Here is a 13959-nt window from a genome sequence, read left to right on the forward strand (position 1 = left end):
AAGATAAATTTTTCTCGTATAACCTTCGACTCCTCTGAGGTCTCTAAAAATCTTTTGAAAGTTTACGATCACAGGTGTTAGCAAGGATACATGATCTACATGGGACATCCTAAAGCAGCAATAGCCTGACCTGCAGGCCACTTAGTGGGGGAGGGGTGGGGAAATGGTAGAGGTAGACACTAAACATTTATTTCAAAACAGTTTCTTTCTGTATGTGATAGACTACACACACACACATACATGTACACATATATACATATACACAATTATAATTTCATTTTATTATTTGATTATATTTTACATTATCTTATTTACTTTCATTACTGATTTTAATTTTATTATATATTTTTATTTATTGGGCATTTAAGAATTTATTTTCTATCTCTTTTTAGTATGGCCATAGTTATCACTGGAAACTACCCAAGTTTAAGTAATATCATGTGAATTTATCTTCCCCCATAACCCTGCTCTTTTTATATTCCCATCTAGGTGAATGGCCTCTATATTCACCAACCCAGACAGCTGGAAGTCATCCTTTACCCACCGTATTTATTTTAAAACTGCCACTTTCTTTCTATCTACTGCTATCTTACTTTAAGTCTTCATCATTGTCACTTGGATTGTTGCAATAGCTTCTAGAGTTATCCTCCTTATTCTACTGGTTTCAGACCTGTCCATGTATTGGGGATATAAAATTAAATAAGTGGGGTGAGAAATGAGTAAACACTGTGGTAAAGGTCATAATAGAAAGGCACACAGTGTTATGGAAGCACAAAGGAAGGTCAAGACTCTTACCTTCTTTTAGGGATGGGGAGGCCAAAAAGGAAGGGGAAGAGAGAATTGAGAAAAGCATTCTGTGAGTATGGTACTTAAGTACAGAAAAATAGAAAATGGTTACCAAAACAAAGGTGAGAAAGACATTTCAGGTACAGAAAACTGTAAGTGCAAAGGCATGGATACAAGAGTTATCCTGGCCTATTGTGGGAAACACAAAGTTGGGGAGCGAGGGGGCAGGGTGGATAAAGCTGAAGTAACCAGATCATATATGGCCGACCCATTGCCGTCGAGTCAATTCCGACTCATAGCGACCCTACAGGACACAGTAGAACTGCCCCTATAGAGTTTCCAAGGAGCACCCGGCGGATTCGATCTGTCGACCCTGTGGTTCGCAGCCATAGCACTTAACCACTACGCCACCAGCGTTTCCCATATTATGCTAGGGGGCTTGATTTCATTCTATAAGTAGATAATGAATGTTAGAAGTATTTTAAGCAGGGGAGACATCATACAATTGGATTTACATTTAACAAAGACCACTCTGCTAGGACAATAGCAGTGAAAACAACGGCAGAATACACATTTTTTTTCAACTCCCTGTGTAACATATACCAAGATTGACCATATCCTAGACCACAAAATAAACCTCAAATAATTTAAAAGAATTGAAATCATACAGATTATATTATCTGACCACATGGAATAAAACTAGAAATCAGTAACAAAAAGTTAATATATATATAAAATCCCCAAGCACTTGGAAAGTAAACAGCACACTTCTAAATAATCCATTAGTTAAAGATAAAATCTCAAGGGAAAAAAAATACGTTAAACTGAATAAAAATGAAAACATATAAAATTTCTGGGATGCATATAAAGCAATGCTGCGAGAAAAATTTACGGCACTAAATGCTCACAGCAGAAAAGACTGAAGGTCTAAGAACATAATACAAGTCTACCTCAAGGAACTAGAAAGAGAAGATCAAAATTAACTCAGCAAAAACAGAAGGCAAGCAAAAATAAGGAGTGGAAATGTATGAAACTAGAGACAAAGAAAAATCTTATAATCAGTGAGATAAAAGCCAACACTTCACCTATAAGGGAAAATTAATTTGAATGACAGTACATCTCTCACTAGCAACTATGAAGGAAGGAAGTGGCACAATGTTCTTCACATGCTGAAAGAAAAGAACCGACAGCCCTGAATTCTACATCCACCAAAAATAACCTTCAGAAATAAGGGGCAATCAAGACATTCCTTGATGAAGGAAAACTAAGACAATATATCATCAGCAGATCTACTCTAAAAGAATGGCTAAAGGAAGTTCTCTAAACAGAAAGGAAATCGTGAAAGAATCCTGGAACATCAGGAAGGAAACTGGATACAGTAAGAAAAATAATATGCATAAATAACGATATGGAAAAGCCAGTCCTCAAATTTAGATGGAATTTCAAGAGGCCCTGAATAGACAAAGCAATCTTAAAGAAGAACAAAGCACTCACACTTTCCAATTTCAAAACATAATATAAAGCTACAGTAATCAAAACAGTCTGATACTGGTATAATAATAGACACCTAGACCAATGGAATAGACTTGAGAGTCTAAATCCACGCATCTATGGTCCATCTATAGTCCATGACCAAAAGTTTATTAACGGGAAGGAGGAGAAAGGGAGAGTCATTGTTTAGGAAGCACTGAGTATCTGTTAATGGTGATGGAAAATTTAGCAGTGGATACAGGTGATGGCTGCACAATATGATTAATGTAATAAGTTAAAAGAAAAATTTAAAGCCAAAAATAACTAATATGGGTGAATACAATAGACTTTCCATCTTATCTTGCTTTTACTGTATTGTTTAATAAGCGAAGCAAAAATTGTAACGTGGTTTAATGTGGCTCCTAACGTATGTAAAGGAAACACTTAAAACAATTATATATGAGGGATGGTAAAGTGATGTAAAAGGGGGTAAAGTTACTCCACTTTACTCAACAGGTAAAATGTTGACATCATAGATAGTCATAAGATATATATACACACACAGTCACCTTTAGTAACTAGAACCACCACCAAAAACATCTACATGTAGAGATACAAAAAAAAAAAAAACTATAAAACCTGTTGCCATCAAGTTGATTCCGACTCATAGCAACCCTATGGGACAGAGTAGAACTGCCCCACAGGGTTTCCAAGGACTGGGTGGTGGATTCAAACTCCTGACCTTTTGATTAGCAGCTGAGCTCTTAACCACTATGCCACCAATCAAAGTCTAAAATTTCAAATAACCCACAGGAAGTCAGGCAGAAAAAAGAAAAACAGAGAGATGAAGAAGAGGAATAAATAGAAAATAAAACAATTGCAGATTTAAGCACTAATATATCAATGATTACATCGATTGTAAATGGTCTATATATACCAAATTAAGAAATGAGCAGAATGAATTAAAAAGTATGCTGCCTACAAGAAAACTCACTTCGTATAAAATATAAGTAGGTTGAAGGGATGGAAAAAGATACATTATGCAAATATTTATTAAAAGAAAGTGTGCTTTATTAATATCAGATAAAGTAGACTTTAGAAAAAAATTATCACATGTTAAGAAAGACAAAGGAGCCCTAGTGGCACAGCCATTAAAATGCTCAGCTGCTACTGAAGGGTTGGTGTTTTGAAACCACCAGCCACTCTGTTGGAGAAAGATGTGGCAGTCAGCTTCTGTAAAGATTTACAGCCTTGGAAACCCTATAGGGCAGTTCTACTCTGTCCTATAGGTGTGGTATGAGTTGGAATTGACTCGACAGCAGTAGGAAGAAAAGCGAAATAAATTACATAATGTCCGTCCACCAGGAAGACACAGCAATCCCAAATGTGTATACACCAGACGATAGAGCTGCAAAATACTCATAAACCTGCTGCCGTCGAGTCAATTCCGACTCATAGGGACCCTATAGGACAGAGTAGAACTGCCTCATATGTTTTCCAAGGAGCGCCTGGTGGATTCGAGCTGCCAGCCTTTTGGTTAGCAGCCATAGCTCTTAACCACTATGCTACCAGGGTTTCCAGAGCTGCAAGATACTTGAAGCAAAAACTGACAGTACTGAAAAGACTAAAAGAAAGTCTGCTTTATAGTTGACAGAGAATATCTACAAAAACGCAAGGGCTAACACCATATTTAATGACAAAAGACTGAATAGCTTCTCCCTAGTATCACCAACAAGGCCAGAATTTCCAGTTTTACCAGTACTATTCATCTTACTGCTGGAAGCTTTGGCAGCAAGTAAGGCAAGAAATGAAAACAGAAGGCGTACCCACTGGAAAGAAAGAGATAAAACTGTCTGTCTTTACACATAACATGATCTTTATAGAATATCCTAAGGAATCTATCAAAAAAAAACTAAAACAAAACAAAAGAACAACCTCGTAGAACTAATAAGCGAGTTCAGTAAGGTCACAGGATACGAGACCAACATGCAAAAATCAACTGTATTTCTATATGCTAACAATGAAAAAATGGAAACCAAAATAAAAATACAATGCCATTTACAGCTGCTCCAAAAAAAAAAAAGGAATGCTTAGGTGTAGATTCAACAAAACATGTACAGGATTTGAATCCTGAAAACTACAAAAATAAATGGAAAGACATACATCTTCATGGATTGGAAGCCTTGGCATAGTGAAGATGCCAATTTTCGCAACACTGATATACAGGTTTAACAATTCCTGTCAAAATCCTTGTAAGGCTTTTAGTAGACGTAGACAAAGTTATTCTAAAATTTACATGGGAAGACAAAGGAACTAGCATAGCTAAAACAATTCTGAAAAAGAAGAATAAAGTGGGAACATCAGTCTACCCAATTTCAAGACTTATTATATAGTTCATAATAGTTACAGTAATCAAGACTGTGTGGTATTGGAAAAGGAATAGACACATAGATCAATGGGATGGAATAGAGAAAGCAGAAATAGCCCACGTGACTACCGCTAATTGATTTTTAACAAAGGTGTAAATCAATTCAATGGAGGAAGGATATTCTCTTGAACAAATGGTGTTGGAGGAACTGGATATCCATAGGCAAAAATATGAACCTCAATCTAAATTTCATACTTTATTAAAAAATCACCTCAAAATAGATTTAAATATAAAACATAAAACTATAAAATGTTTAATAAATAAAAGATAGGAGAAATGACCGGGGGTTAATCAATGAGTTCTTAGATGTGACAGCAAAAGCATGATCTAGTAAAGAAAAATACAGATTGGATTTTATAAAAATTAAAATCCTGCAAAAGACTCTGTTAAGAGTGTGAAAAGACAAGCTACAGCCTGGGAGAAAATATTTGCAAACCACATATCAGACAAAGGACTCATACCTAGAATATATAAAGAATTCTCAAAACTTAATACTAAAAACCCACAATCTAATTAGAAAATGGGCAAAAGACATGAAGAGACATTTCACTGAAGAGGATATCTGATGGCAAATACGCACATGGAAAGATATTCAATGCCATTAGTCATCGGGGACACCCAGATCAAGACTCCAAAGTGATACCACTACAAATCTTCAGAATGGCGAAAATAACAATGAGTGACAAAACCAAGTGCTCGCGGGACGTGCAGAAACTTGATCACTCACACAGAAAATGGTAGAAAATGGCTAGTGGAAACGGTTCGGCAGTTTCCTAAAAAACCAAAACATACACTTACCATAGGACCCAGCAATCACACTCCTGGGCATTTATTCCAGAGAAATGAAAATTTATGTGCATACAAAAACCTGTACGTGATTTCTCATAGCAGCTTTACTTTACAGTCAAAAACTGGAAACAACCAAAATCTCTCTTAGTAGACGAATGAGTAAACAATATGTGGTGCATCCATACCATGGAATACTACTCACCAACAGAAAAGAGCAAACCACTGATACACGTAAGAACTTAGATGGATTTCAAAGTTATTATGAGGCGTGTCAATCACAAAAGGTCACAGACTATATGATTCCATTTACATAACATTCTTGAAATAACAAAATTAACACTCAATAATAAATTTTATTAAACAGAATGGGCCAGAAATCGTGATCAATATTGAAACATCAATGACCGAACTAATACCAGGGGAGACAGAAAACATGTTATTAGTTGCCAGGACTTGGGGAAGGCTAGGAAGAGGGAGGTGTGTGGCTATATCGCATGAGGGGTATCTTTGTAGTCACCTACACTGATCTCTACCTTGATCATGGTGGTGGTGGTTACAGGAATCTACATGTTATAAAATGATATAGATCTGATATACACACATTATACCAATGTCAAATTCCTGGTTTTGATTTTATACTATAATTATGTAAGATATAAACATTGCAGTCCCTGGGTGGAACAAACAGTTAAGTGTTAGGTTGCTAACCAAAAGGCTGGAAATTCGAGTCTACCCAGAGGTAACTCAGAAGGCCTGGTGATCTACTTCCGAAAAACCAGCCACTGAAAACCTTAAGGAGCACAGGGTCGCCATGAGTCGAAATCAGCTTGATGACAAATTTTTTAAAGTAACTATTGGGGGAAACTGGATGAAAGGTATATAGGACCTCTTGTACTACGGTGTCTTTGTCATTTCGTATGTATCTATAATTAGTTCAAAATAAGAATTAAAAGAAGAGGACAACAAAATATCAATTCAATTTGGAAACTATTTTGATATTCCAGTTTTCTTCTTCTTCAAAACTTAGAAAGTGCAAAAAAAAAAAAAAAAAGAAAGAAAGAAAGAAAATTCATTTCTGGTTTGAGTTGATTCCCAGTATTTTTTTAAAGTAGTTGTAAATCAAACAAAACAGCAAAACAGCACTGAAACTACAGACTTTCAAATAATAAAAACTATACTTCTGGCTAGTGGACTTGAGAATATCAATGTAAAAAATCCAAACCATAAACACTTTTTAATTTGACTATCATTAAAAACATGTGGAGCATGGTTGGATTAAGGTGGTAAATCTCATGGTTCATAAATAAGAACTGAACTCGATGATATACAGGTAATTTTTATTTCTACAAAAAGTAACAAAAAATAAACTTTACTAGAAATTTTCAAGTATCCTAAAATAATATATTAGCATCATATATAAGCTATTCACTTTGAAAAGTAGTTAAAATATAAATTTTGCCCTATATACTCCATATAGAATGACAAATCCAAGAAACCGAAATTTTCCATTTCTTCAATTGGTTTGAGTAAATCTCTACCTGTATTACTGTATTTTGAAAATAACAAAGAACATGGGACTTGGACCTGTGACTTACTTGTGACCCTTACTTAGACTTTCTGAGGCTTTGGCTTCCTCATCAGAGAAGTGGGGTTATCTACCACTCTAGACTGTTGCGAAGCTTAAAAGATTATCATGAATATCAAGTGAGTGTTGTCAAGTGGTATATAAGTATTAACGATTAAAGTCAATAATTTATACACTTATCTAGAAATATCATTGTTAGACAATTCTTAATTCTTGGTATAAGATTTGCTAAGGCAATTATTTTTCTCCAAATGTTTTGCAATCTCAAGGTCTTATTTCATTGATTTGAAGAAACACATTTTTCACACTTAACATATCTGACCCCCACAGGTCTGTCAGTTTGTCGTACTGTGAGGGCTTGTGTGTTGCTGTGATGCTGGAGGCTATGCCACTGATATTCAAATACCAGCAGGGTCACCCATAGAGGACAGGTTTCAGCTAAGCTTCCAGACTAAGACAGACTAGGAAGAAGGACCCAGCAGTGTACTTCAGTAAAGAATAAGCCAGTGAGAACCTTATGAATACTAGCGGAACACTGACTAATACAGTGCCGGAAGATGAGCCTCTCAGGTTGGAAGGCACTCAAAATACAACTGGGGAAGAGCTGCTCCTCAAAGCAGAGTGGACCTTAAAGATGTGGGTAGAGTTAAGCCTTTGGGACCTTCATTTGCTGATGTGGCACCACTCAAAATGAGAAGAAACAGCAGCAAACATCCATAAATAACTGGAACCTGGAATGTACGAAGTATGAAACTAAGAAAATTTGAAATCATCAAAAATGAAATGGAATGCATAAAGATTGATATCCTAGGCATTCATGAGCTGAAATGGACTGGTATTGGTCATTCTGAATCAGACAATCATATGGTCTACTACGCCAGGAATGACAACTTAAAGAGGAATGGCGTTGCATTCATCGTCAAAAAGAACATCTCAAGATCTACCCTGAAGTACAACTTGGTCAGTGACAGGATAAAATCCGTACGTGTACAAGGAAGACCAGTTAATACGACTACTACTCAAAATTATGCACCAACCACTAAGGCTAAAGATGAAGAAACTGAAGATTTTTACCAACTTCTGCAGTCTGAAATTGATCGAACATGCAATCAGGATACACTGATAATTACTGGTGACTGGAATGAGCAAGTTGGAAACAAAGAAGAAGGATCAGTAGTTGGAAAATATGGCCTTGGTGATAGAAACAATGCCAGAGATCACATGATAGACTTTTGCGAGACCAATGACTTCTTCATTGCAAAAACCTTTTTGCGCCAACATAAAAGACAACTATATACATGGACCTCACCAGATGGAATACACAGGAATCAAATCCACTACATCTGTGGAACGAGACAACATCATCAGTCAGAACAAGGCCACAGGCTGACTATGGATCCGACCATACATTGGTCATTTGGAAGTTCAAGTTGAAGCTAAAGAAAAGTAAAACAAGTCCACGAAAGCCAAAGTGCGACTTTAAATATATCCTATCTGAATTTTGACACCATCTCAAGTACAGATGTGACATGTTGAACACTGGAGACTGGACCAGACAAGCTGTGGAATGACATCATACATGAAGAAAGCAAGAGGTCATTAAAAAGATAGGATGGAAAAGACCTAAACAGATGTCAGAAGAGACTCTGAAACTTGCTCTGGAACATCAAGTAGCTAAAGCAAAAGGAAAAAATGATGAAATAAAAGAGCTGAACAGAAGATTTCAAAGGGCGGCTCGAGAAGACAAAGTATTATCATGACATGTGCAAAGACCTGGAGATACAAAACCAAAAGGGAAGGACACGCTCAGCATTTCTCAAGCTGAAAGTACAGAAGAAAAAATTCAAGCCTCAAGTTGCAATACTGAAGGATTCTACGGCGAAAATTTTAAACGACACATGAAGCAACAAAAGAAGATGGAAGGAACAGAGAGTCACTATACCAAAAAGAATTGGTCAACGTTCAGCCATTTCAAGAAGTAACATATGATCAGGAACCGGTAGTACTGAAGAAAGAAGTCCAAGCTGCACTAAAGGCATTGGCGAAAAACAAGGCTCTGGGAACAGACAGTATACTCATTGAGATGTTTTAACAAAGGGATGCAGTGCTGGAAGTGCTCACTTGTCCATGTCAAGTCTTCCTGGCCAACTGACTGCAAGAGATCCATATTTACGTCTATTCCCAAGAAAGGTGATCTAATCGAGTGCAGAAATTATTGAACAATATCATCAATATCACATGCAAGCAAAATTTTGCTGAAGATCATTCAAAAGCAGCTATAGCAGTGTATCAACAGGGAACTGCCAGAAATTCAAGCCAGATTTAGAAGAGGATGTGGAACAAGGGACATCATTGCTGATGTCAGATAGATCCTGGCTGAAAGCAGAGGATACCAGAAAGATGCTTACCTGTGCTTTATTGACTATGCTAAGGCATTCAACTGTGTGGATCGTAACAAATTATGGATAACATTGCAAAGAATGAGAATTTCAGAACACTTAATTGTGCTCATGAGGAATCTGTACATAGATCAAGAGGCAGTCGTTGAAACAGAACAACGGGATACTGCATGGTTTAAAGTCAGGAAAGGTGGGTGTCAAGGTTGTATCCTTTTACCATTTTTATGCTGGGCAAATAATCCCAGAAGCTGGACTATGTGAAAAAGAACAGAGAATCAGAATGGGAGGGAGAATCATGAACAACCTATATTATGCAGATGACACAACTGTGCTTGCTAAAAGTGAAGAGGACTTGAACCACTTACTAATGAAGATCAAAGATCATAGCCTTCAGTATGGATTATGCCTCAACATAAAGTAAACAAAAATCCTCACAACTGGACCAATGAGCAACATCATGATAAATGGAGAAAAGATTGAAGTTGTCAAGGATTTCATTTTCCTTGGATCCACAGTCAACAGCCATGGAAGCAGCAGTCAAGAAATCAAAAGAAGCATTGCATTAGGCAAATTGGCTGCAAGAGATCTCTTCAAAGTGTTGAAGAGCAAAGATGTCACCTTGAGGACTATTGCCTCATATGCATGTGAAAACTGGACAATATAAGACCGAAGAATCGACACCTTTGAATTGTGGTGTTGGCAAAGAATATTGAATATACCATGGACTGCCAAAAGAATGAACAAATCTTTCTTGGAAAAAGTACAACCCAAATGCTCCATGGAAGCAAGGATGGCGAGGCTGCATCTCATATATTTTGGGCATGTTGTCAGGAGGACTCAGTCCCTGGAGAAGGACATCGTGCTTGGTAGAAGATCAGTTTAGGGAAGACCCTCAACGAGATGGACTGACACAGTGGTTGCAACAATGGGCTCAAGCATAGCACCAATTGTGAGGATGGTGCAGGATCGGGCAGTGTTTCGTTCTGCTGTGCACAGTATCGCTATGAGTTGGAACCTGCTTGATGGCACCTAACAACAATTGCATATCTGAAATTGACTTGTATCTCATAATTGATTTCGGTGAGATGTAGTCATTACATACTTGTAATCACATATGAGTGGGTATCAAAATTTTAAGAATAGGTATCGGTGTCTTGGAAGAAAACCCTAGAGCTAATAATGGGCAATCTTTTAAGAAAGACTACAGTGCTAATGTTCTTAACAGAGAATAATATGATGTAGCAAAACATGGACACTGAGACTCTGAATTGAAAAGTAAGTCAGAAGTGTTGGAATATGAATGTGAAGTTTTTGGAGCACCTCAGCCAATTAATTTTGGTTGTATTTTTTGGGGTATGTACAGGGGTAATACATGATTTTTTTTAAAAAGTCTAAATAAAAGAGCTCTTCAATAACTATAAAAGTACCAAGCAATAAAGAGCCATCCCATAGTCAAGCTGGAATTTTTTCTTTCTTAGTAGTACATAATATAATGGTATATTTTAATATAATATAACATAACATAATATTTGTATTTTAATAAAATTGCATCTTAGCTTCAGTGAAACACTACTCAAGAAAACATTGAATCAATTTTCACAGCTGTTAGTCTCATTCTTTCTATTAATGTCTTCTACTAAAATTTGATTTAAATAATGGAATCAATAAAAGGACAATAACCAATCCTAAGAATAAAGCCTTTGATTTAAAGTAATGATAAAAAAAAAAAAGCATATGCCACTCCATAGAAGTGGAATATTAAACTAATGCTGTGCTCTGGCTAATCTAGGCTTTGAGTTTATCAAGGCCTCTGGTGATATTAGTTTGGTCACTGATCTTTCCATACAAAGCATGATTTCTTGCCTATTCTATTCAATATTTTTTTATAGAGTGCTAACTATATGTCAGGCACTGTATTAGGCACTGGGGATAAACATGGCCCTTGCCTTCTTGGTGTTCAGCATCTACTAGGAAAGCCTGACAATAAGCCTATGTCACACAGTTTTAAATTGTTATAAATACTGTAAAGGTGGACAAAAACCAAAACCAAATAAACCCGTTGCTGTTGATTCTGACTCAATTTTAAAATCAGTATTACCTTGTGAAAAGAGTAAAACCTACTATAAAAGTCAATCAAAAATATTTACTGATTATATTAAGCCAGTTGCCCTGGAGTGGGCTCCAATTCATAGCAACCCCAAGTATGTCAGCATAGAACTGGTCCATACGGTTTTCAGTGGCTGATTTTTTGGAAGCAGATCACCACACCTTTCTTCTGCGGAACCTCTGGGTAGACTCGAACCTCTAACGTTTTGGTTAGCAACTGAGTTTGTTAACCATTTGCATACCCCTGGAATCCCACTGATTGTATACTATCTATAAAAGGTAAGGTATACACTATCTCTGGCATGTCCTGAATGATACAGAGGAAGGACTAATGTGATAATGGGAGGAGCGGAGAATATTCTAGAACAAGGACAAATAACCACTACATTAATTGCCTGTATACTAGGAGCCACAGATCTAACATGAACAGAAAATGAATGGGACCTGAATTCCTAAATCTAAATTTCATAATTCCACAAGTTTTCTTTCTGAACTCAACTTCTCCATTAGTGATAATATAGGGTCATTATGAGTTGGAATCGACTTGAAAGCAACGGGTTTGGTTGTCTGGAGCCCTGGTGGTGCAGTGATTAAGACCTACAGCTGCTAACCAAAAGGTCAGCAGTTTGAATTCACCAGCCACTCCTTGGAAACCCTATGGGGCAGTTCTACTATGTCTTATAGTGTCGCCATGAGTCAGAATCCACTTGACAGCAATTTTTTTTTTTTTTTAAATAAATGTTGGCTGGGTTTAACTACTATATAGAAGAACATGTAAGATAATGTACATTGACATGTCTTATGAACAGAAAAGTACTATACTAAGTTAAAAAAATCAGTTCAAAAACACAAGAATGGCAAATTTATAATATGATGTTTAGGTACATAAAGTAAAAAAATGGAGAACTGAGTTATGATCATTGTTGATATGGATATCGATTTGTACTGTACATATGATTTACATTTCCTCTTATAGCTTTTTATGTACATGTTTTATCTGTCTTGCCAGACTGTAAGCTCCCTGTGGATGGGAAGCAGATCTTAAACACGGCACTTCACAGGCTTTTAGTAAACATTAGCTGAGCTATCAAGGATCAAAGAGCCCTGGTGGTGCTGTGGTTAAGATCTGGGCTGCTCAACAAAAGGTCAGCAGGTGGGATTGGCCAGCCACTCCTTGGAAACCTTGTGTGGCAGTTCTACTCTGTTCTAGTATGAAAAAAAAAATAATCAACTCGGTGGCAAGGTTTTTTTTTTTTTTTTTTTGGTTAATAGATGTATCAAATTAGTTAATCCATTTTACAGCACTTTGAGGGTTTGTGTATTTGTGTGTGTTCAAAATTTCATTTACTTGCAAAGGATTTGAGGGGCTTCCTGACATCAAGACTATAGATAAAAAGAGAATAGAACCCACTTTAAACCGGGTAGAAATAATCGGCAGGTAACTTGTTAATTACTACGGCTGGCCTCTGGATGACGTTCCCTGGCAGTCAAAAGAAGGCAACCAGCAGAATCCTACAGCATGGTACTTACTCTACCACAAAGTTAGGCATTTACATTTGTCTCTTTTTTTTTTTTTTTTTTTTTTTGCAGAGACGAACTTTTCCTTGAACCAAAACTGGCAGGGCACTTTGATCCCGTGGGCCGTCATGTAAGAGTCACCTACAGTCTACGCGAACAACTATGAAACGTCAAGATAGTGCTTTTTAAAGTCTGAGGAAATAATAACCGAGGAAAGGCAGAGTAAACCTGAAGGGCCACTGAAGTCATGTACTTGGTTCACCACTGATTTCTCACAGCAGTAGAAACCTCAGTGCCAGAGCTTGGCAATCGGAAATCAGCACCTGGGTCACTTTATCGCTGCAGTATAGGGTCAGCGTAAGTCCAACCACTCGCTGGCAGCCTCAGATTCAGTCTTAATCCACTTCCATCGAGTCATTCCGACGCATAGCGACTCTACAGGATAGAGTAGAGCTGCCCCACAGGGTTTTCCAAGGCTGTAAATCTTTAGGCAAACAGAATGCCACATCTTTCTCCCGCGCAGCCGGTGGGTTGAAACCACCGACCTTTCAATTAGCAGCCGAGCGCTTCAACCACTGCGCCACAGAGGGTTTCAGGGTGGGCGAATGCTACGGGTTGGAAGTACTGGGGCGGGGGCAGCGTCCTTGGCTGAAGAGGCTCAGGGCCAATTTAGGGCTGCCGCGTCACACAACTCTAGGGGACAGTATTCACGTCGTAGAATGGAGTCCCCTCCTAGCTGCGGAAACCTCTCCCGCCCCCGAACACGAAGGCGCGGCAGAGGGAACTGAGGCCCCCAATCCCCTAATCTGTGGGTCGCAGGGGGTAACCTCGGTTACCGGGAATAATGCGCTACCATCCCATCCCTTCCCTCAGACCGC

At 37.6% G+C, this 13959-nt stretch overlaps 1 protein-coding gene across 2 annotated transcripts in view; it reads right to left on the reverse strand.

The window, feature by feature from the left end:
- The window catches only part of KBTBD3 (kelch repeat and BTB domain containing 3), a 37965-nt gene that overhangs the window by 23679 nt on the left and 327 nt on the right, over nucleotides 1-13959 (reverse strand). The gene's annotated exons all lie outside the window — the stretch shown is intronic.

This window comes from Loxodonta africana, chromosome 7 (assembly GCF_030014295.1).
Source record: "Loxodonta africana isolate mLoxAfr1 chromosome 7, mLoxAfr1.hap2, whole genome shotgun sequence".
NCBI lineage: Eukaryota > Metazoa > Chordata > Mammalia > Proboscidea > Elephantidae > Loxodonta > Loxodonta africana.